Source organism: Panthera tigris, chromosome F2 (genome assembly GCF_018350195.1).
Source record: "Panthera tigris isolate Pti1 chromosome F2, P.tigris_Pti1_mat1.1, whole genome shotgun sequence".
Lineage (NCBI taxonomy): Eukaryota > Metazoa > Chordata > Mammalia > Carnivora > Felidae > Panthera > Panthera tigris.
The window spans coordinates 74,254,841-74,278,516 of NC_056676.1; the positions used below are offsets into that span (position 1 = coordinate 74,254,841).

Genomic DNA, 23,676 nt, shown 5'->3' on the forward strand with positions numbered 1-23,676 from the left:
AAGGTGCTGGGAACAAGTGCGAGCAGAGGGAGAGCGCAGAAGCCTGCCCTGTAAGCGGCGTGAGAGCAGAAACCAGGTCTCAGCTCCTTACCGCTGCGTCTCCAGTGTCGGGCACTCAGAAACTACCTGCGAATGAGCCTGTCCAGGAAGGGCGGGGGGTGGTGGGGGGGAAGCTGAGAGGGAGTTTCAAGCACTGTTAACACGCAGTTAACGTCTACTCTCGTTTTCTCTGTGTTCCACCTCCGCACCTGCAATCAAGCCCTGTGATGTGTCTGTCGCCAAAGCTCCTTGTGTGGATCAATCCACAACCCACGAGTTCTGGGACCGTACTTTGGCCCCTTCTCCTAACCTTGGCCACTCGGCCTGTCTCTGATGCGCTGCTATAAAGGAATCAGGCAGCGAGGATCATGGATGGACGGGCACCACAGCAAGCGGACTGGGCTCCAGAGGCCGACCACGTGGCTTGAAAGCCCAGCTCCCGCACCTGCTGACAGCTGTGCATCCGCGGTTAAGTTACCTAGCCACTCTGTGCCTCGGTCTGGTCCCTTCTCTGGTGAAACAGAGCAGGGAGCCCCCAGGGTGGCTGTGGGGGGTTAAATGTGTCAATGCACAGGGCTCTTAGGAGAGCACGTGACCCGCAGTCAGACCTTCTGGCAAACAGTCTGTCAGCACTTATACTCGCGAAGTTCAGGTGATTCCTTAGAAAACAGTCCTGGAAGTGGGATCATAAGGTAGACAGATCCCTTGTAGACGGCAGGGAAATTGCCTTTGAAAGTCTAAGAAGAGAAAGGTCTGCAGCCCTAACGGATTAGCCCAAGAACAGGCGCTTGGGGGACCTAAGGAGCCAGCCTTTCTGCCGAGCTCTGTTCAGCCTCCTGCTGTAAGGCACCCCCTGTGCTCCGGGTACCCCGGGAGAGAGAGCGCTCTCACCCACGCCGCAGGAGGTCCTGGCCCCGGGAAGCTTAAGCCCCAGCCCCCGGCAGCACCCCACTTAGCTGGGGCTTGTCTTTCACTTGAAACTCATAATTCGTATCGTTATTTCTCAAAGAGAACTCCCAAATTCTTTTAGCTTCAGGCCTCCCCACACTCGGAACTGAAAGTGCGCACACTCTTGACTTGTTCATTTGTCTGCTTCTCCCATGAAAGTATTAATATCTCAAGGGACAGAGCTCTTGTCTTCCCCTTTTGTCCTCCTTCCCCACCCGTCACCCCGGCTGGGTGCTTGGCATAGTGCCAGGGACCCAGAGCTTCTGCTGCATGAATGAATGAATGAATGAATGCATGCATGCATGAACGAACGAACGCATGGATGAGAAGGAAGGAAAAACACAGCCTGAACCGAAACCTCTCTGCTAATTCTACTCACTCCGCTAGGACGCCCTCCTTAAAATCGTCGGGTACAAGGTGCTGGCCAGTCTTCAGATGCTCAAAGCCGGGGCCCCCGGGTCTCCTCTCTTCCAGGGGAACAGCCCCTGTTCCCCAACCCTTGTTCTTCTCTTAAAGGTTATCAGCAATAGAAATTCCATCTGGGTCTCACTGCTGTCCGTATCTCTGACCACCAACACTGCCTCTTATCTAGTGAGGCTGCCTTCGCCTCCAGTCCGCCTCTGGGCCCGCTGATAACATTTATGTTTTTGGAGGAAATGCTTGAGTCCTGAGGGATAATGCCCACTTACATGGCTCTTCGAGCCTGAAAAGATATACTGGAGCAAACGGGCCTGGCTTTCCAGAGCGAATGCCAGGGAGGAGTCCCCGTGGGTCCTCTGATCGGGGGCCTCCTCACCTTCACTGTTGTGCTCTCCTCTGGGCGGTGTCACTGGGTTCCACCGACAGCTCCTCCTGGACCAGCATCCTACACCCGTCCCCACCTGTCCCCCGGCCCTGCCGCCCGCATGGTTAGGTGCCTGCTTACTGCCAGTCCCTTCCTCTTCCCCACTCTCTGCCAGGACGTGAGCTCCCTTTGTCTGCCCAGGACAGTGCCCGGCACATAGAAAGAGCTCAGGAATCGTCGTTAACTCACACGCTATTCACAATAGCATTCGTCAAATTCACAACCTACCATCGTCCTGCTGGGAGCTAGGGATACAAAAGCCTCTGAGCTTAAGCAACTGGGCCAGGAATACCCCCACTGCAAGACAGGAAATGCCCTCTCCCCCGGAGACGCCGGCTTCCGCCTTCACACCCTCAACCTGATCAAGGTCTTTGCAAGCCCAGGAGAGCAGCCACACAACACCCCTCCCCCCACGAAAACGCTCGTGCGCACATACACACAGTCCCCCACGGCTGCACGCTCCTGCGCCCCATGTGCATCTCTGCACACCCTGTTGTGTGTTTCGCGACTCCATCAGGGACGCCGCCTGTAAACATTTCCTGGGGAGTGAAGGAAGTGACCACCACCGTGCTGTCGCCTTCCTGCTGCTCTGGGTGTCAGCGGTCTTGGATCCACGGGGACGAACACTTGCCCCGCCTTTGGCTCGGCTTTTCATCCGAGGCAGCGGGGTCTCCCCAGGCCATCTGGTCCAGTGCCAACAGGCAAACAGGCACCCGCTGTAAACTTGCCACATTTAGCAGCCGTGTCGCTTTGCGTAAGTTAATTCTCCTTTCTCGTTTCCTCATCCGTACTTGGGCCACTGGGCTGTTATGAGCGGTCACGGTAAGGGAAGAGTTTGGAACAGGGCCTGATCCATAGCTTAATAAATGGGATGGTCTGTGGTATTGGCACTGGGCCTGGGTGACTGTTCAGCGTCAGGAAGACAGATGTGGGTATCAAGAACGTTGTAGCCAGCATCTCCCGTGTGCGCTCGTGGTGTTTTTAATACATCAGTTGATTTAGAAACGATCTCGATGATGTACCTATGTATGGATATTCACATACATATGACGTACACGGGTGTATATACAGATGTGTATACACATGTCTATAAATACGGATGTGTGTATATGTATGACAAATGTATATGTATACACGTGCACACACACACACACACACACACACACACACTGCCCATTTCTCAGCTCTGTCTGCTCAGAGGGCCTAGAGGCAATGCCACCTCAGTAGCAATGGACACATCTTGTGACCAGAGGATATTTCTAGATGCCATTCTCCACCGAAAGGATCCAAGGCTCCTTGACCAACTGCTGATTCCATCCTTAACCAACTGATAAAGCCAACAATGCAGGAATGGGACAGCCCAGCATCAGCCTTCCAATGTGAGGCATTCAGGACACCCTGTGGGATGCCTGTGGGATGCCTGGCAAAAGCATAAAATCTAAATCGGATCACGAGGGAGCATCAAACACTGAGGGAGAGTCCGAAAAATAATTGGCTTGAACATGTCAAAAATGTCACGAAATGTAAGGCTAAGGAAGTTTTCCAAGAAGGGCACATACCAAATGGGCTTCCTTTTGCTATGAAGGACCTCGCAGAGGGCAACTGCTGAAATCTGAATAAGGTCTAAGGATCAGATAACAGTAGCAAATCAATGTTAAGTTTCTGCTTTAGTTGTATCGTCATTGTAAGAATTTTCTCATTTTAGGAAAAAATGGAGAGAGGAAAGGATAGAACAAAAATAATAAAATGTTAACACTTAAGGAATCCGAGTGAATGGTCCCCGGGAATTTTTGGGGGCTGTTTTTTGCAACTTATCTGTAAATTTGCAATTATATCAAGACAAAATAATTGAAAAAAAAATCAATTGAAAAGAATACCCTGGGTTCACATACTGAGAAAAAGTGAATATAGTGCTTAGCACAATAATCTGAAGCTCTTATAATATCATTGTTACCAGAACAGTGTACCCAGCACATAATAAGCTGAAAATGGATAGATGGTATTATCACTGTCAATATCATCACCATCACCCCTGTTATCCCTGATGTGCTTGATACTAACTACACAAAACTCAATACCTTTTCTTACTGTGACTTCTAATTACTTCATATCTGCATTCAACTCCATCGTCTGAAGGTCCATTATGGAAACACCCGTTTCAGGTGCTTCCAGCCCTCACCTGCAACGGTGCTGAGTTTGAAGACCAACCAAGAGAAGAGAGGTAGGGCCCATTCAGATCTACACGTACGGACACATATCAATTCAATCCTTTTGCCATCGTCCGAATCTCTGCTTTGTTCTTGCTAGTTCCTGGGCAACCCAAGGTCGACTAAGTCCAGCTCCTAAAGACACAACCTAGGGCCTTTGCCTATAGACCTCCTGGATACCTAGAGTTTCTTCTCTGTTCCCTCTTCAGACCCATCCATAAGAACTGGGCATCTCACTGACTGGGCCTCTTATTCTGCACTGCACTGCCTTATTCGATAAGAGGAACCTCCTATTATACCCCAGTCCTGACCCATCCAAGATGGCGGGACTATTGCCAAGTCCAAGCTTCTCCCCAAGGGTCTTCTGTGCTCAGACCATTTCTGGGATGTGATAAGGTCCCAATCATCATTAATGTGTGTAACACGTTCTTTAAAAGTAAACCCACAGTCCTTTCCCTATCATCTTTTGTCCCCATCACTCCTCATTCTCTCAAGACTCACAGAAATCATACCTTTAGCTCATTTTCCTCCTTTTTTCGTTTCTCACCTCCCTTGCCCCTATCTTCAGCCTATGGAGACACTATGGCCATTGCTTCTTCCCCTTTTCAGGAGACCCCATACTGTGTCTGACCTTCCTACGACCATAGAAAGGCTCCTATTTGTATCGACTTATTTGTATATATAAAACCGATAAATCCTAAGGTCCAAGCGGCTTAGTTTTTACATGGAATTATATACAGCAACCACAGGTTGGCTGTCCAAAGAAATTTTAAAAGCAATTCCATGTTTATAGACAGGCAGGTAGACACAGATATAGATGTCCTCACCAATAATCATATAGAACAGCCACATACGCACAAATACATGCACCAACCTTCCTTCTTCCACAGTGGTTGCCATGATATCCAAGCTGAGTTAAACACTGGCAGATCGAAGAGAGACAGCCCAGGGCAGGGCGATCAAAGTTTCCCCAAGCCCGCCTTCCTCACTGATGGAAGCGTTCTCACTGTGCACGGTCCAAAATGGTAGCCGTGGGTCACATGTGGTGACATGTGGCACTTGAAATGTGGTGAGTGTTGAGTGAGGGCTGAATTTTTAATTTTGTTTAATTTTAATGAATGAACATTTAAATAGCTGTATATGGAGTGGCTACCTGCGGACAGCTTAACTCTAGTCCAGGGCCTGGCAGGCTTTTTCCATTAAGGACCAGACCAAATATTTCAGGCTCTCAGGCCACACAGCCTCTGTCACCACTGCTGTTGTGCTGTGACAGCAACCACAGACATACTTGAACAGAGGAGTGTGGCTGGGTACCAATAAAACTTTATTTATAAAAAATGGCCAGGCCAGTTTTGTCCTGTGGGTCATAGTTGTTTGCTGATGCTCGCTCCAGCACAGCATCATTCCAGACCTTCTTTGAGATGGCAGGCATTGGTCATACGAGGCTGTTCCCAATCCGGTTTTTAAGTACTTGCTTAATGAAAACACAGAAGGCTTTCCTTTCAAGAAAAAGAGGTCACTTGACATCCTAACGGTCCTACATTTTTCCCTTTAGGAGAAAGCCTTCCCTCTTAACGGAATGTCCCCAGGGAGGGCAGGCCAAATTATAAAGAGATCAAGACAAGACATCTCTCCTCCGCGACTCAAGATTATTCTACGGAAGAAACCAGAAAAGACAATACCTCTCACTCGTGCAAGGGGAAGAGGGCAGTCATTTACCTAAGTATGCCCAGGGACTGTCCACTTCCGGTCCTGGCCACAAAGCTCAAAACGTTTGCTCGCCACAGCCCCTGGCGATGATAGTCACTTCTGGCATTTCCAGGTCAGAAAGGTGGAGTCTGAAAACGGTCCCAACTGGAAGGGAAGAGGAAGAGGAGAAAAGTTGAAGTCACTTTTGACATTTTGCTCATTCGTGGTCTTTTGAAAATGACTCAGGACGATTAAAAGGCATTCGCCCAATGCCCCACACACCCACCCAGTGATTTATGCGTCAAGTATTTTTTTTGAAAGAAACACCTATCCCGTTCAGTGCACACAGCCAAGCACCAGAGACAGAAAGGTGAGTAAACCATAGTTCACGCCTTTAAGAAGCTCAGGCTGGTGGAGAGGACAGAAAAATAAATAAGCATCTCATGGCAACACGATACAAGGACGTGAATGATATTTGGCAGAGCGAAGGGAGAAGTGACCAGCCCAGTAGGAGGCCAGATGGATCGTTTTAGCTGCTCCTTGCTCAAGTGAAACGCCTTTTGGCAAAAAGAAAAGGGTTGGGGAAAGGGTCTCTGAGGAAGACGAGAAAAGAAAAATGTATGTGAGATCAGGGCTAGGATGCACCAGGGAGGCCGGGTGGGAGATGGTTTGGGAAGGCCTCACCCTTGAGTAAGAACAGAGACCCTCAGTTGAGTTCTTACTGTGCCCCAAGCACTGAGAGATGTACCGACCACACGTTGTCTCACGAAATCCCTGGGGTGGTCTCCAGGATCATTCCCATTCAATGGATGGGCAGCTGGAGCTGGGAGAGCTCCTGTGAGCAACCCTGAGCAAGATGACAAAGGCAGTGAGGGGTAGAGAGCGGCCCCCAAGGGGACACCCCCATTCTGTCTGGTTCTACTGTCCTCATCTTAGCCGCCAGGACAGGTGCGTACGGTAACGGCCCCTCCCATTTTCTCCGGCCATTGTGTACGCACGCTCCTTTGCAGAGTGGTTTTGCTCCCTCTCCCCACGTGAACTGAGGTCCACTTCTCCACCCTCTGAATCCGAACTTGGCCATGTAACTTGCTTTAGCCAGTGAGCCAATAACAAAAGACAAAAAGCTTCAAAGGCGCTTGTGCCCAAAACTTCCCCTTCCTCGCTGCTAGGAATCACTCTGGGGCCACACTGGCCCCTGAGCTGGTCCCCTGGAGGAGGACAAACACCATGGGAGAGGCTCCAGGCATCCCAGCCAGCCCGGCTGCCCCGCCCAGTGTGTGGACCACCCCACTGAGTCCCAGCCAAGCTGCCGGGACCACAAGGAGCGTCCAATCAACCCACAGATTCAGGAGAGATAACAAGTGTTTGCTGTTTAAGGCACTAAGGTTTGGAGCTGCCTGTTAGGCAGGGAAAGCTCACCGATGCAATCACCAAGTAAGCTTTACGCTGCCGGCAATGGTGATAAAACACGATCAACTTGCAACTTAGAAAGACAGGTCAATGGGGGATGGGCATTGAGGAGGGCACTTGTTGGGATGAACACTGGGGTTGCTATATGTGAGAGATCAATCACTGAACTCTACTCCTGAAGTCACTATTACACTATATGTTAACTAACTTGGGTTTCATTTTTTTTTTCTTTTAATCCTCACGATAATAAAACGAAAGATCGGCCTGTGTGGGTGATTGCCCAGAGAGGAGGAGGGCCAGAACTAAGGCAGGGCTGTGGGATAAAGGAGATATGGGAGGTTCAAGGAGCTATTTTAGATGTAAGGTCAACAGGATTTAGTTACAGACCGACCCACGATTTGTCTAAAGGCGCCTGGTGTTGACAATAAATAGATTCTATTTGGAGCTCGCTGAGGGGGCGGGATGTGGCCACAGACGACACGCGAAGTGGCCTGAGCCACAGCAGTTGGGGCTCAGTGTCACAGCAAATGCAAGCACCCGGGATGGAACTTTCTTTTCAGCCCCTGTTGTCTGAAAGAAGAATTAAGGTGAGCTGCTCACCGCCCCAGCCTCCTGGCTGGACCTGCCTTTCCCACCTCCTCTGATGCCTTTCCCTGCTCTTGGCGGCCCCCGGAGGGATCCGTGTAAATTGCAACCCCGACCTTCCTCCCTCCCATCACCAGCTGGCACCGTCCTCTTTCCCTCTGTGCTGTCCACACACTCTTTAGATTTCAGTATCGACGGCCTTTCCCAGGGACAGCTTTGCCGGCCGCCTCGACAAGGCCGGTCCCCGCCACTGCCCAGAATTCCCTGTGCTCCCAAACAGCATGCGCCACTGGCCTGATAACTCCCTGGGGTCACAGGTGTGCCCGTGCTACATGTCACTCCGCCACCACCACCTGGCACGCGGCTTACCGCGTGGGACAAAGTCAGTTCCTGTTTCCTGAGTGAGAGAACGAACAGAAACATTCACGTGTCACCCGTCCGAGATGTTTTCTTTAACGTACTCCTTTCCACACTCCAAGCTGGGTTAGCCACCTTGCCGTCGGGCACCCGCGGCTTGCTGTGCTTACCTTCATTCATTTGCGCAGGATTCCTGGCCCCGACCTGGCAAGCTTGCAACTGCGGGGCTTTTCCAAACTACAGCTGTCCCCCAGGTGTCGCCCACCTTCCGTGGCCTCCGTTTCTCAGCTCCTGGCGCACAACTGGGGCGCTAAGCGCGCAGAGAAGGTAACTACCCCACTCTGCACCTGCTGGTCCTAGGGAGCAGCCTAGCTATTATGCACGGAGATTCTCCTGGCCTTTGCTTGTCAACACGCGCCCCGAAAACCTCTTCCGAGGTGGTTCTCTTGCCGCGGCACCCTGCCCTCCTGCATCTCCCTACGTTCCACGTGCTTCCCTACCCTTCCACGTGCTTCCCTACCCTTCCTCTCCCGGGCCTTCGCCCTTTCATTTCTATCCATCCAACTGGTAGCCGCTCCCGGCCCAGGCCCTCAGACGCCAACTGCTGGGTTTAAACCAGGAGATCTGGAAGCAAGAAACACGTCCACCAACTCTATCTGCTACGTGGGAGATGAGGGCCCATAAGTCATTCCTCCTTTACCCCTAACAGAGCATCACCATCGGCGAGCCCCCTGACGTTCTTTTTGACGTTCCTTCCCATCATGCAATAGAACACGATACATCTTGTCAGGGGGTTTTGTTCTCTGATTTTGTTTCTTTGGGGAGCAGGGGAGGGGGCTGGAGGCAAAACTCTGCATCACCCCTGGAGGAGTGCGGCCAGTTCGCTTAATAAATCACGGCTTTCTCCTCCACGTGAGAAGTGATGATCCGGATAACCGTGAACACTGGACCCGGCTGAGTAATATTGCTGCCCTTTGAAGGTACAGGAGTCTGTTCCCAGAGGCCGGTGGCCATGTCATACTCCAAAATAATCTGCCTTACTGCCGGAGGTGCCGACAGACCAGGAGAGGCCGGTCAAGCCAGGCTGCGTGACTGTAGACAAACGGCCTTTCTCTGAGCCTTAGTTTGCTCCTTAGTAAATCGGAGACCGCACCTGCTTCCACTACTTTGCAAGGCTCTACTGCGAAACAAGCGGATAAAAACCAACGTGAAATCACTTTAACAACAACGGCAATGAAGTAAAACTCGCAGTAGTGAGAGCCTCCGAGACCACTTGTGATGGCTCACGGGCACTTTCCCAAACTAAGCCCTTTGTTCTCCAACGCTCTGCTAATCTTCACAAGGATGTCATGTGAACTATTTTTGCATCATTTTGCGGATGAGTACCTGGCGGCTTGAAGAGGCTAAGCAACTCGTTCAAGGTCGCAGTCAAGACTGGAGGCCGAGTAATAAGCCAATTCCTACCCTGCCTAGCACGGCGTAGTTCACGACGGCGCTCACTGAGCCTCGGGTGCGCCCGTCGAGCTCGCTGCTCGGCCCTGGCAGGGACCACAGCACACTCTTGGGTTCTGCCAGTGAGGAGCCCACCCAGTGGGGAGGGGTGCGGGCACACAGCCGGCAGCCGCGCCACCCTGCACCCCAGGGGGGAGCCTGTCAGTGCACAAGTGGGTGGTTTCTTAATCCGAGTTCCTGTCCGGAACACGATGATCACGACCGTGGAGAGTGAGATGACCACAGAGACGGGCAGATCTGTCTGCCACGGGGACGGGTGACCCAGATGTAGGCAGGTGCAGGGACGGATCAGAAGCTGGGCAGTGAGATGACCCAGAAACGCCTGGAGTAGGAGCCGGGTACCCAGAGCAGGGCTGCTGGCCAGCTGGGAGCAGGGTGCAGGGCAGGGGAGCCACGGGTGCCTGGGCCGGCTCCAGGGTAGAGGAGTTGAGCGGCCCCTTCCTGAGGCAGCCGTGTCTGCCCTCTCGAGGCCCAGGGGCTGAGGAAGCCGGCCCCGGCCTGGCGGGCTGGCAGGAAGGGCACTGTACCCGGCAGGAAGTACACACGCTTGTCCTGGGAGGGCTGTCCTCTCATGCGTCCCCTCCCCCTCTGACAGGGCTTCAGCTGGGGGCGGTTTCTCCGACCGAGTGGATTTCTGAATTCGGAGGCCAGGCGCTGGTCTGGCAGCTTCGGGGAGACGTTATGATTACCGACAGCGAATGGATGGATGTGGACGACGAGGCCAGCAGCGGGCTAAGCAGCCTGTGCGCATGATTTCATTCGGTCTGCACAGCAGTCCTCTGGTGGCCGGGGGCAGGCTGACCCCCATTTCAAAGATGTGGAAACTGACGCTCTGAGGTCGTTTGCCCAAGGCCGCAGGTTAGGCAAGGGGCAGAGGTGCAATTCAAAGTCAGGGTCACCTCGTACACAGACCCGTCTCCTCGCCTTCTGGCCCAGCTGGGCTCTAGAAGGTCGTCTCCCCACCTCACACCCCACAGATGTGTAAGTTGGGGGGGGTGCTGGGGCGGCTCACTGGCCTGCACCTCCGCTCTGGGCTCCCTAACATCATCGGTGGCTCCCAGCTCTGCAGCGGCTTCAGCTTCTGGTTCCCAGCACCGAATGCAGTCTGTTCTCCAAGCCCAGAGAAATAAAGACGTGGGAACTTCTCACCCGAGGCAAACACCCCAAACACGGCTGGCCGTCACCCCCGCGAGCACCTGGCCGCTCCCTCCCATCCGCCGCGAGCCTCTGTTGGTTTTCCAACAACGCAGGTCTGGCTACGCCTCTTTCTAGAAGCAGGTAAAGAAACCTCGGTCGTACCTCACTATGAAAAACTGAAGGTTGCTCAGAACCCCCAAACCGCAACCTTGCCATTTTCCTCTCTTACAACCCGCTTCCTCCAAGCACACGAAGGGAGGGGGGTGCCCTGCTTCCGTCTCAGGGTTCCTCCATGAAGTCCCCTGGGCCCTGGCTCTCTCCACCCTCACTGCCACTGTCACCAGATCCCACCGTCTTCCAGCTTGAAGACTGTCTGTTCTCTGGGGCTTTCCCCCATGCCCCCTCCTCTCTTGTTCTGTTGAGCCCAACTCCCAGCCAGGAAGATGGGTGGTGCGGCCACAGAGCACCAGTGGGAAGACTGAGGCTCGGACATGGAAGTCACCTGCCCCAGTCTCAGAGATGACAAACAGTGTCCCCCACACTCTGCCCCGGAGCCCGTGTTCTCCTGGCCCTCGCCGCCCCCTCCGGCCCCAGGCCTTTCCGGAGGTGTCCCCTCGGCCTTCCTCTCTGGGGAACCTGAATTCGCCTTCAGAGCAGGGAGACCGACGCTGGAGGCCTAGCAGCCTCCTCTGGGCCTCCCGGCTTCTCTGTACTGCCCAGAATCGCGCTCAGATCTAGGAGGGATTGTGAAATAAGATGCCTGTGTCTGTTTTCCAGGCAATCGCAGCCTAATTAGGGAGGCACAACTATGTACTTTTGAACAACAGTTTGCGGACGAGGGGAAAGAAGGAGGGGGGGGGAGGGAGGAGGGAGAAAGAAAAAGGGAAGGAAGTGAAGAAAGCAAAGTTGTGCTGACCATGGAAACCTTGAGCCAGAGGACAGGGCTGGCGTCACTCAGAGTCTGTCCGAGCTGAATGTGACCTGGAGTGCCACCATTAACCGTCCTATTTATAGCCCTTTGAAATGTGGCTTGGTGAAGTGGGGGGGAGGGGGGGGGCTTTGTTCTTTTGGCCTCTTATCTGATTCTTCAGAACAAAAGGAAGGGAAGGGAGGTGGGGGGCAGGTTGGCAGGGGTGTGTGAGTGCGGGTGGTCAGACCAGACACACTGGACCCAGGGAACATCTGCCACGTGGGTGTGTCACAGCAGGATCTGGTGACGCGAGATGGGGGGGGGGTGTGTAACAGCTCCCCCCAACCCCGCTCGACTCAACCTGGGGGACCTCAGGCCCAACGGCCAACTTTAATGAACCTCAGCTTTCCCAACTGTCAAAACACTGATAACTATAATGACCGCAGAGCCCTGGTTAGAACGTTAAATGAGCCCGAAATGTCCAGAACGCGGTATTTCCTGAGCAGAAACTCCGGAGGGATAAAAGGGCAGACGGCCGCCAGAATCCACAAAATGCAACCCAGCCTTGCTCAGAGGGAGGTCTACAGGAGCCTGGGGGCAGGGGTGGTCTGGGAGGCTGCGGTGTAAGCACTGTGCCAACAGAGCAGCAGAGAGGGCTTGGTGCAGGGGGTCACGTAGGAGACCCGGCCGCTGGGGTCCCTGGCTGCTGGCCTGGGGAGGACAAGGGAGGCTCGCTCTCTAGGACACCCCGAGCTTCCCAAGTCGGGCAGAAACCCAGCGGTAAAGGCAGGACTTGGCAGCTGTGAACTGCGGGCTGGCTTCTCGCCCCGGCTTTGCCCGCTAACGGGCTGAGGAATCACACAGGTTGGCCCTCTGTCTGCTTAGCTGTAAAGTAGGGGGCAGGGAATATCTAAAATGTCACGTCAAAGTCTTAGGTGCCTCCAGGGTCCAGTGCCACCCCCAAGCTTCATAAGCCCAGACCACTTCTCAGCCTTAAATTCGGACAGCCCCAGAGCTGCACCCTATCACCTCCTCCAGGAAGCCCTCCACGGCTGGAAGGTCTGTGTGGCAAAGAGCTTCCTAATCCACAGAGGTGACCAGAGAGCAAAGGGTCACTGCGTGGGGCACGGATCTCGCCTATCGCTAGCGGTGTTCAAGCAGACGCAGAACCACCACAGGGGAGAGTGGAAGGGAGGAAACAATTCCCGGGACACCGTGCAAGGGGTTTCTACGCTTGAACAGGGATCATGACGACCAAAGCACACACTTAGCAAGCACTTGGAGTGGGCACTCTGCAGGGCACCGTTCTAAACACTAAGTGCCAACTCATTTAGTGCTCGTTTAGTACCTACTGGGAGGTGGGTACTATTACCCATATTTTATCGATGAGGAATGGAGGCACAGAGAGGTTAGGCAACTCGCTCAAGGTCACACAGCTAAGACGCGGCAGAGCCAGTATTTTTATTGAGCGAATCAATGAATGACTCAGTAGATGAATAATTGAAATCTTGGAATAGGGGAAGGTTAAACAAGGGCACTGCTAAGCCTCTTTGCAAATGCTGGCATTTTACAGCTCCTTCTTGTTTCATGCTCTATAAACGTGCACCGTCTGTAATGTGTTATCATTCGATCTACTCAAACACACCTTCCTCCCTCCCCACCCCCCTGGCTCCGGATCCCGTCACAGCTTCTGACACTGTGGCTCCTGCTCAGAGAAAAGGAGAAACCTCCTTTACTTCACCCCAGGGCAGATTCCCAACGATGCGGAGATATTCTGCTGTTCAAAGCTGTGTCCGGGGCCAGTAAATTTTTTCACCTTCTTCGGACGTTTGGCCTGGTAGAGACATCAGTTTAGTTCTTATGATCCTAGAGTTCACAGATCGTTTTTGCTTAGTTCAGTTTGTTCCCTGTCATAGGTAGAGACAGAAAAACTAGCAGGAGACAGAAAAACTACGTCGGAACCAATTCTTCAAACCACTCTGAAAGGCGTGATTTTCATTGGAAATTTCTGGTAGGTGGGGGAGCACGACCTCGCTGGCTTCTAATCTCCCTTTTTCATTTTACTTTCCTTTTTTTGCCGGAAGACTGAGGTCCCAAAACTAAGATTTTGCTTTAGCAACAACCGGGAATACCCCCCACAAGGACATTCTTGTTTGTGGCCACTGGTACGTTTCCCAAGCAAAGGTCTTTATTCATCAGACTCTCCACCAGGTGGTAGGATTAACGGTGTTTTCGAGGCAGGAGAACAACAGCAGACCTTTCTCTCCATTGTGAAGATGTTATTAAAAGGGAATTTTCCAGTGTTGCAACAGCAACTTCTACTAATCATTTTACTTGGAGCAGGTCGCTCAAAGACACCTGCCTGGGGAGCTGGGTGGGTCTGCATGCCTGGTGACAAGCTTCATATTAAGCCTTCCTGCTGCTCACAGCCCTGTCTCCGACCCCCCCCCCCCCGCCCCGGGCTCCCAGACCTTCCTCAATCCCCAGGCACCATGGGGATCTCAGAATTCGATGTATGAGTACAACCCAAAGGAAGGGTGCTTGCCATCAGTAACACAGGGTCCGACACGGAGGCAGAAAAATCCGGCAAGTCTATCAAGGTTAGCTCAATAAACCCATCCAGCCGGCACCAAATGGTGAAGCAGGGAAAAAGCCTTGGAGCCCCACCCGTCGGGACACAGCGTGCAGAGGACAATCAGGACCGCCCTCCCGCCAAAGAAGAGGCTACAGAACCTGGGTCCCTTTGCCGTGGCCGTTGGGTGGGATGGCACGCAGCCTGGGTGGGCTTGGGGACAGATGTCCAGTGCGATGTGTTCTATATCTGCACCTCTGAGGGAGTCTATTTCTACCCTTGCCGGCCCCCCGATGTAGAGACACCAGATGATCCTGGGAATTACACAACATGAGGCCTGAGATCTCGGGCTTCGGGCAGAAACGGAGCAGTTAGGAATTGCCACTTTTCTAGCTGTGGGACTTCGGGCAAGCGGCTTCACTTCGCTGAGCCTCAGTTTCCACATCTGTAAAACGGGAGTAGGGGGGAAATACAAGCAGTGACCTTACGGGGCTGCTATAAAGACTAGGAAAGCAGTATCAAAGGAAGGGTCAAGTCGCTGACCAGGTCACCCGACTCGTCTGTACCATTCAAGGTGGGAGGGGCGGGGGTGGGGGCTGTGAGCGATGGGCTGAGTCAGATGAGTGAGGGGGCAGCCAGGCCACTGTCTGGTGCTGTTGTGTGTCGGAGGCGTGGGCTTATGCCTTCCCAGGAGCGACCCACTTTGCACGTCGGTAACTGCGGGCACATGGGAGATCTGCCTGCAGAGACCGTGTGACCTTGGGTAAGTCACTTCCTCTGCAACCTGGGCAGGACCCTAATCCCAGGGAAGCAGCTAGAGGAACTGCAATGGAGCCCAAATAAGGTCAGGGCTGCAGATGCCCATGGCTGTGAACGCAGAGGTCAGGGGTTTCAAGAGGTATTTCAGCTCCCACACCGCTAGCAACTCTCTTTGCCCGTTACCGCAATAGCACAATGAAGAAAGGGAGGGGGAACGAGGCCCCGCAGCACCGGGCCAAGCGATTCGAGGGATTTATTTTGGGCTCCAGTCTAGTCTTCCAAGGAAAGAGGTTTTCTTTTCTTCTTTCCTTTTCTTTTCTTTCCACTGAGCCTTTTATTTCTGAAAAGGTAAATGCCCAATTAAATGGATTTTCGTCTTTCATGTGGAGTTGTTGTAGGCTTTTTGAGCATGAAACAATATTTTGGAGTCATTCCACCCTCTCAGTTAGAGAAGAAGCTGGGTTTGCTTTGGGTTTTTTTTCTTTTTTTTTTTTTTTTTTGGTTGGGTTTTTCTCAAGAGCCCTCTGCTAAGTAAATATTCATGAAGGGAATTTTTAGCCACTCTGGTCTGTTAGTTCAATGTGGACTCAAACGGATTTTTTTTTTTTTAATGTAGCAAAATCTATCACAATGATATCCATTTGGGTTTGATTTCTTTTTTGAAGGTCGCTGGTGGAATTAAAAAAAAAAAAAGATTTTTTTTTTTTTTTTTTTTTGCATACCCAAATGCGGACCTACCAAAAGTCATTAGCAATCTCTTTTTTAATTCCACCAAATAATTTGGAACGAATGTCCTTTCCTGCTCACCTCTGAATGACTGAGGCTGTTTAACTTGTTATTTTTTATTCTCTTAAGGGCTCCAGAATCAGACTTGGTTAGAGAACTTCTACATATTTCACAGGAGAAAAAAATATGTACACACATACACATACGCAGAGTCAGAAGAACATCCCCGGATGTTTTTGGAAGGAAAAAACTTTTTTTTTTTTTAATTTTTTTTTAATGTTTATTTATTTTTGAGACAGAGAGAGACAGAGCATGAATGGGGGAGGGTCAGAGAGAGGGAGACACAGAATTTGAAACAGGCTCCAGGCTCTGAGCTGTCAGCACAGAGCCCGACGCGGGGCTCGAACTCACGGACCACGAGATCATGACCTGAGCCCAAGTCGGCCACTTAACCGACTGAGCCACCCAGGTGCCCCGAAGGAAAAAACTTTTAAGATAAAAACATGCAAAGAGTATTATCTGAATATCACATAGGCTAAAAGGACAGGAGGAATCACCACCAACCCCAAAACCACACGTCTGAACCCTGACCCTTGTGCACAAAAGCCAACATTTGTTGAGCGACTCTTTGATTTTTCACATCAACTCTACGGAGTATCATCCCCATGACAGAAGAGGAAACTGAGACCCAGACAAGGTAAGTAACATGATCCTTGAGAAATAAGTGATAAGCCTCAGACCAAAACCTTAATTCTGAGGCTACTCTGCTTCTTTCAAAGATGCTACTGAAGTCCCAAAGGTCTTCATAACAATATCTTGCACTTTAAAAAAAAAAAAGTTTATTTATTCTTGAGAGAGAGAGAAAGAGAACAGGAAACAGAGAGAAGGAGACAGAGAATCTGAAGCGGGGTCTGGGACACGGGGCTCGCACTCACGAACCTTGGGATCGTGATAAGCCGAAGTCGGGTGCTTAACCCACTTAAGCCACCCAGGTGCCCCAATGGTATCTTACGCTTGATTCTTTTATCTTACTAGGGGAATAGAGAACAAGGGTTAAAAGTCCGGCTTCCCCCAGAGGTAGGGCCTGGAGTAAGGGAGTCTCCCTCCTGCCTCCGGCTTCTGTCCTTTGGGAATCCTGTGACCACCCCCCACCCCTGGCTGCTGCAGAATCAAATGAGAAGGCAAGTGAGTGCCAGATCACCCTCCAGGGGCGGTCCTGCTCCTGAGAGGCCCCAGTAAGGAACTCTCTGGGCTCTGGCTGCTGGCTGGGCTCAGCTCCTGGTGCCCCAAGGATTGTGGAAGGCAGGCAGGACTCAGCAAGAGAGCAGTGTTATCTCCCAGGCTCTTCCCTGCCAGGTTGAGGAGAGAGGCTTTCTTCAGAGGCTTCTAGCAGCTCCTATGCCACACTCCCAGGGCCCCTCACCCATCCCTCCGTCTGCCTCTTGGGGGGCGAGGGGGGTGGGTAGGAGATGGTGGGGGGGGGACGGTAACTGGGCTCAGGTAAACCCTCCACTCAGTTTGTGGGTGCGTGTTTGCTACTGGGACCCAGAATCCTTCTCTGTTCAAAATACCTGCCGCTGTACTGGGCACACCCCTAAGTGCTTTACTAAAAAGCAGATGTTACTCTATTTATTATCAATAAGGCAAGCTCACGGCCTCCTGCTGGGGGCACCTCCCAATTGTCCCACGCAGGGTGGGAATTCTAGACGGCCATCTACCAGTCGAGGAAACGGGAGACTCCAAGAGGTTCGGTGATGGACCTAAGTCCTCGGCCAGGAACCCGGTGGTACGGGATAAGGACCAGGAGCTAGGAGTCCTGAATCCGAGGCCAGGGGTTGCCCTGCCTGGATCCACTTGACTCTGTAAGAAACATCCTGACACCAAAGTCCTGTCTCTAACACTCGTCCCAGCGTGAACCCCGACAGACCGAGTCCACGTGGCGTGTGTTCAACTTGACGCAGGTCGCACCTGTCGCTGAGCCTGTCAGGCCACGCAGGAAGGGCTCAGGGCACGGCGCACCCCCACCCGTGCACTTCCCCACCGCCCTCCCCCCACCCCACCCCATATTCCAGCTCCTGGTAATTCCCCATGCCAAGCCCTAGGGATAAAAAAACTTTCAAAGTTTTGTTTTTTGTTTTTGTTTTTTTTTTCCACAACCCACAGGAATGAGAAAAGCACGCTGTACCTGTAACCTCATCGTTTGGCCTTGCTTCTTCCAGTGGGGGCTATTAACAAACTGTTTAACATCAACACCGGCCTCGTACGTCAAGTGTTTTTCCATGAGCTTTCCAGAACTTTCCGCCTTCAGTCAACTCCTTTATTTCCCAAGTGCTCTGTTTGAATCCGGTGCCTCCAGAAAGCAGCACCTCCTGTGCTCACCCGCCCGCACAGGCTCTTAGCTGGGGCATCAGGCACTCTTCCGTGCAGGATCGTTAACCCTCACCGTGCGTCCTGAGATAACCCACCTGCACTTGAACCCTAGCCCCCGAGGTGCAGGGCCTGCCTCAGCTCACACAATTAGATGTGGTCATGTGCCTGAAAACCTGGGCACTGTCCCCCACCTGCCTGCCATGCCTTTTAAAACCCCCTCTCTCGACGCAGCCATGTAATTCTGCCATCAAGTTTAAGGACAAGGACGAAAAATAAAGCACAGAATTGTATTTTCTTGAAGCGAAAGCAAAGCAGCTACTTTCTATTTGACAGGCCATCACTGCAGCGCCCGTAACCCTTGGAAGATCTCAATTCAGGGACCTGCGTTCTGGCTGCGCGGCAATGATGAATCCCACCCAAGCAAACCAGAAATCGACACCTACTGCAGGAACGGGGCCACATCACTGAAGCCCTGAAATCCCAGTTCCCTCACCTCTGCAGAACCACGCAGAACAGACCTACATCCGGCCTGTTATTTTATTTTACTTCACTTTTCTTGGGCTCACTAGCCGCACACCATGTTAATTAGATACCAGTTCTAGGCAGGCAAGAAACTACCTTCGCTCTCCTGCGTCGTGACTTCCCTGGTTATTCGGGCTTTGGATCCCCAGTGAATTCTTCCCTGTGGGTCCCGCAAGGCACAGGAATCCACTCCCTTCTCCGTCCCAGCCCTCCCTCGGCACATGCGTGCTCCCACCCCGTGCAAACCATACTGCGACAAACTCTTCAAGTGCACCCGTGCGCCTCCCCGCCACGCGGTGACCTCTGGGGGGATGGTACCAAGGGTCGATCAGAGTTCTTACAACTCTCTATTTCCAGCATCTTGCATGGTGAGTAGAACACAGGTAAGTTCCTAATAAATGCTGGAACAACGGAAATAAAAACAATCCGCCCAACAAGACCCAAGAAACCGTCAAACCTCAGGCTTCCCAAGGAATGTTGGGTTTCCAAGAGGGAAACAAGGACTTCAGTGTAGGGAAAAGAATGAGGGTAGGGGGAAGGGAAAACACAGGGCACTCACCTATTTGGAGTTTATGAGACCAACTGGTGTTCTAGATCACCTCTGTCACTCAGGGTCCCCTGATTTCCCCTCTGGGCTTCAGTATTTTTGAATTAATATGAAAATATTGAACAAAATGACTTCTATGAACATTTTCAGCTCGAGTGGGAACCCTATTGGCCCTGGTGAAGTCACCAAGGTCCCTGTTTGCAATACACATCATCGGGGCTCCCCCAAAATGCCACCTCGGCTCTGCCCAGTTTCAGACCCCGGAGTCTGAAACTTCTGGGGCGTCTCTCAATGTCCGGTGCTGAGAATTGCTGACGAATGACTTCACCAAGCGGGCGTGGGCTCTGGAGTCTGGAGCACTCGCAGTGAGTAAGGAGGCGTCATTGCACGGGGTGGCCCTGTTGTCTGTGATGCCAGGAATGCCCGGAAAGTTCTGAGGACGGTGCTGGAGCAAAAAACAAGTAGGGCACAGGCTGTCTTCATGAAGAAAGCCTTTAACGGCCCCAAGGCCATGTCAGCAGAACTCCAAGCCTCTCATTTTGCAGAGAGTGAAACTGAGACCAGAGCCTGGAACAGACGGGTGCCAAATTACAAAGCAATTGCGCACTGGCTCCGGGACTTCCTCTGGGGCCCAAGGTTGGGGCTCCTGTGCCCAAATTAGAGAAGAGCGCTCTCAGAGCCTTGGGTCTGCAAGGGGGAAGCGAAGGTTACACGTGTGGTCCACAACTTAACAAAGGGCATGTAAGCCTTATTCTAGAATTCTCTGTGACCAGGCCAGCTCTTCCACGGGAGGGTGGTGCTTGTCCTTTGTGTATATAGGATTTATTGGGAAGCGGGATAAGGAGATCACTGGTGGATTTGTTTTACTTTACTTTGGTTGCTTTTCATGGTGTGGGAGGGAGCCTGGGGAGAGGGTTAAGGTCTAGATCCCGTAAGGCAAAGCCCTGTCCAAATATAACTCCTCTGAGTCAGCAGCTTGCCACACACAGCAAGGGACTCAAGCTAGGTGAGCTGACCAGGAGGTTCAAAGGCACCCCTTCCTGGGGGCGGAGGGTGCTGCTGAGAACTTGCCCCCAGGAGATATCCTGGCCTAGGGGTTGCTTGGTGCAGAGGGGAGACAGAGCCCCTCACATCCCTGAGGCTCCAGGATCTGCAAGGACCCCTCGCTGCCAGGCCCAAAGACGGACCCGCCCCACCATACCTAGGGGACCAAAGGCTCCAGACAGCCGATTCTGTGGAAGTCCCTGACGTCAGAGAGTTGCTGGTATGTCCAGCTGGGGGAATGCCTAGCCTGCCCCCAGAAAGGGAACACAGGCCTGAGGTCAGCAAGCGGGCTACTCAGAGCCACACTGAGCAGAATCCACACCCCCTAAAAAAAAAAAAAAAAAAAAAACAAAAAAAAACCCTCTGCCATTTCTTCTGGCAACACTTCCTGTTTTCTCCATCAGCCAAAGGCTCAAGAGGCCTCCGCAGGCCTGCCCACCCAGTGAGGTGAGGGGAAGATCCTGCTCCGGCCCAGGCCCTCGCCTTGTCCCGGTGGTAAAGTCTGGACTGGCAAAATGCAGGGACAGTACATTGCCAGGCTTGTGGAGGTGTTCAAAGGCAGAGGAAGGGGCCCCCTACTCATTCTGTTATTTATTTGTTCAGCAAAACTAAATATTTTGGAAGATGGGATTCCTCTCCCCGGACTTTGAGCCACCGTATGTGGATATGCATATGTAGTGTGAATGTGTGAATGTGTATATCCACACGTGCACACGTATTCGCACAATTTTATGTAACTCTGTGCAACACATTTGTAAAGTAATAGCGATGACCCCATTTTACAGATATGAAAACTGAGATTCTGGGAGTTCCAAGTCTCAGGCTCGAAGGTCAGAGACGGAGATGATGAAAGACCTGGGATCTACGGGGAGGGTGGGAGTGTGCTGGAATGGTGAACTCTGGTCGATCTTTCCAGCCAACTGCGGGATTTCAGAAAACAGCCAGGCCATGGCTTTGGGGGAAGGAAGAAGAGGTGCAGGAAGGTACCTCCAAGGAGCCCAGGCAAGGCGCCCTCACGGGCGCCCCTTCCCCACCTCGGACACAAGCAGCAGTCTCCGTAGCTGCCTGCAGGGGGCAGTGCGCCTTGCCTTTTGCGAACCGCCTGGGCGCCCTTACGCAGCTCCAGGGAAGGAACACCAGGCGGCTCCGCCCTCAGCTTCTAAACAGCCCAGTTTTGAACCCGGCGCGTAGTAGGTGCTCAAGGCACGCCTAGAGGCCGAAAGGCCTTGGTTAGGGGGATGAACGTAAATTCGGTGGTAGAAATGGGGAGGAGAAGGCGAGAAGGGGACATTCCGGCCCCTGCCAGCGCATTTCCATCTAGAGGCCTTTTCAAACAGCCTTAGTCCCTACTGTGTGTCAGGCGCGGTGGCTACCGCTCCTGGACAACCTCGTTCTCTGCTAATCTCCTTCTCCCCCCACTCCTCCACCCTCCCCCTCCCCCCAGCCAAACACACACGCTCAGCCTTAGCGGCGGTGGGCGCTCGCTGTCTCCCTAGGGGACATCTCGGCCCAAATCCGCGTGGCGAGGGGACCCGCGAGGGTGGTGAGCCAGAAGGAGCCAGGAGTCCCTAGCGGTGGGGCACGTGAGAGCCAGGCGGATGCCTGATGCGGCCCCTCGGCCAAGTGGTCGCTGCCCTCAGGGACGAAGCCGGTTCCCTCTGCGGGACACACAGAGCCCGTGAGACGCAGTGACCCGCCCAGCCCCCACCACTCGCGCACTTCTGGGCGCGCACGTGTCCGCCCGCCGAGCGCCCCCACCGAGCCCTGCGAGTGGCAGGCGCTGGCCGAGACCTTCGGGTAGCAGGCTGGAAGGACTCCGGGCTCCAGCCGCCGATCGGAACCCAGACGCTGCAGACGCCCGTCCCCAGAGACCGGGCCGCGGGGCACGTTGAAGGCAGCCCGGGCGCAGCCTCAACCCCCATCTCAAGTTCAGCCGCGCTTCCTCCCGCAAGGTCACGCTCAAACACACTCAGGCTCAGCGAAAAGGAGGAGCTCAAAGTTGCGCCACGGTCCGGATTCCGAATCTAGCCGTAGCCCCATTCGGGCGCTCCGCCCCAGGGTCACCGCTGCCCTGGCCCTGCGCTCTCCCAAACGGCGGCCCCTGCCCCGCGCAGGTCACACACCCACGAGACGCAGACAAGTTGCTAACTTTTGTCAGATTTTTTCGCTGCAGCTGCGGCGCCCAACGGGGTTGGGGCGGACTCCGGAGTTTCGAGTTGCCACCCGCGCCACCCCCGCCACGCTCCCCTGCGCCCACCCAATACCTCCCTGCCCACCACGCCACGTCCAGCTGCCGCGTCCCGGGCGCCAACTTCTCGGTCGTCTCCGGAGTAACGTGGGCCGGCGGCGTCCCCGGGGGCGACGGCCAACTCCCGGATGTGCTCCTGCTCGCAGCGGATTTGGACGCTCGATCCGTGCACTGTCCCGCCGCAGCTCGACCGGATCACCGGCGGCCTCCGCGGGCCCCCGCGCCCCTCGCTCCACTCGAAAGCCCCGGAGCCAGCCACCCCGAGGGGACTCATCCCACCGGCGGCCCCGCTGGCCGCTTCGCCCTCTGGCGGCCCGGACCAGGGAGATTCCAGCCTGGCGCCGGTGCAATGTCACTGGGGCCACCCCGGGGACCGCTGCCCCAGACCTGGCGCAGGCTCCCCGCTGAAGTCCCAGCAGCTCTTCCAATAACGGCAAAAGATCCCGGAGCTCCGGCCTCCTCCCGGACCTCCTCCCTCCCCCGAAGACCCCGGTGACGCCGTGGCTAAGGAAGGGGGGGGTCTCCCTACGCGTGTCTTCCCCTGGGCGCCCGGGGTCTACAGTCCCACTTCCACTGTCAAGCCCTCCTAGACCCCTCCCGACCACTTCTGTTCCCGGCTCCGGGCAACCGCCCCTCCACTTGGAGAACACACTCGAAACTGCCCCAACTCCGGCGGACGCAGCCCCCCGCTCACCCCGGCCGCGCTGGGCTCGGCGCGCTCACTCACCGCAGCCGGAGACACGCTGGAGTTTCCGCGGCTTTGGAGATGAGGGGCTCCGGGGAGACTAAAGGGGGGGTTGTCCCGAACACTGGCCCCCTTCCCGGCTCACATCGCGCCGTCCTCCTCTCCCTCCTCCTCCTCGCCCTCCCTGTCCTCCTCTTCCTCCTCCCTCTGGTCTTTGTCTTTGCAAAGTGTCGAAACTGTCTGGCATAGTGGAGCTCCGCCGGCGGAGGCTGGAGCCGGGGAAGCGGGGAGGCGGGGTGAGGACGGGAGCGGTCTCGGGAACACCTTCCCCCGGGTGTAACGGGAGGGGCCGGCGGGCGGCCGGGGAGGGGCCGCTTCCCTGGCCGGCCGGGGCCGGGAGCGGGGCGCGCCGGAGCGGGGCGGGCGCCTGGGCTGCGCGCGGCCCTCCCCTTCCTCCGCCCAGTGCCCGCCCCCCGGGCCCGCTCCCCCCCCTCCCCCCTCCTCCCGCGCCCCCTCCGCCCGCTCTGGGCTCGGCTTTCGGCTCGCTCGGGGCTTCCTGCGAGCT

General features: G+C 54.1%; 1 protein-coding gene across 2 annotated transcripts in view; it reads right to left on the reverse strand.

Annotated features, from left to right (window-relative positions):
* The window catches only part of ST3GAL1 (ST3 beta-galactoside alpha-2,3-sialyltransferase 1), a 96,126-nt gene extending 72,619 nt beyond the window's left edge, over positions 1 to 23,507 (reverse strand). For both annotated transcript variants that reach the window (XM_042973382.1, XM_042973383.1), the window contains exons 1-2: positions 23,154 to 23,507; positions 5,758 to 5,892 (exon numbers count right to left, since the gene is read on the reverse strand). The gene's annotated coding sequence lies outside the window, so the exon portion shown is untranslated. The remainder of the gene's footprint in view (positions 1 to 5,757; positions 5,893 to 23,153) is intronic.
* Between the last annotated feature and the right edge of the window lie 169 nt (positions 23,508 to 23,676).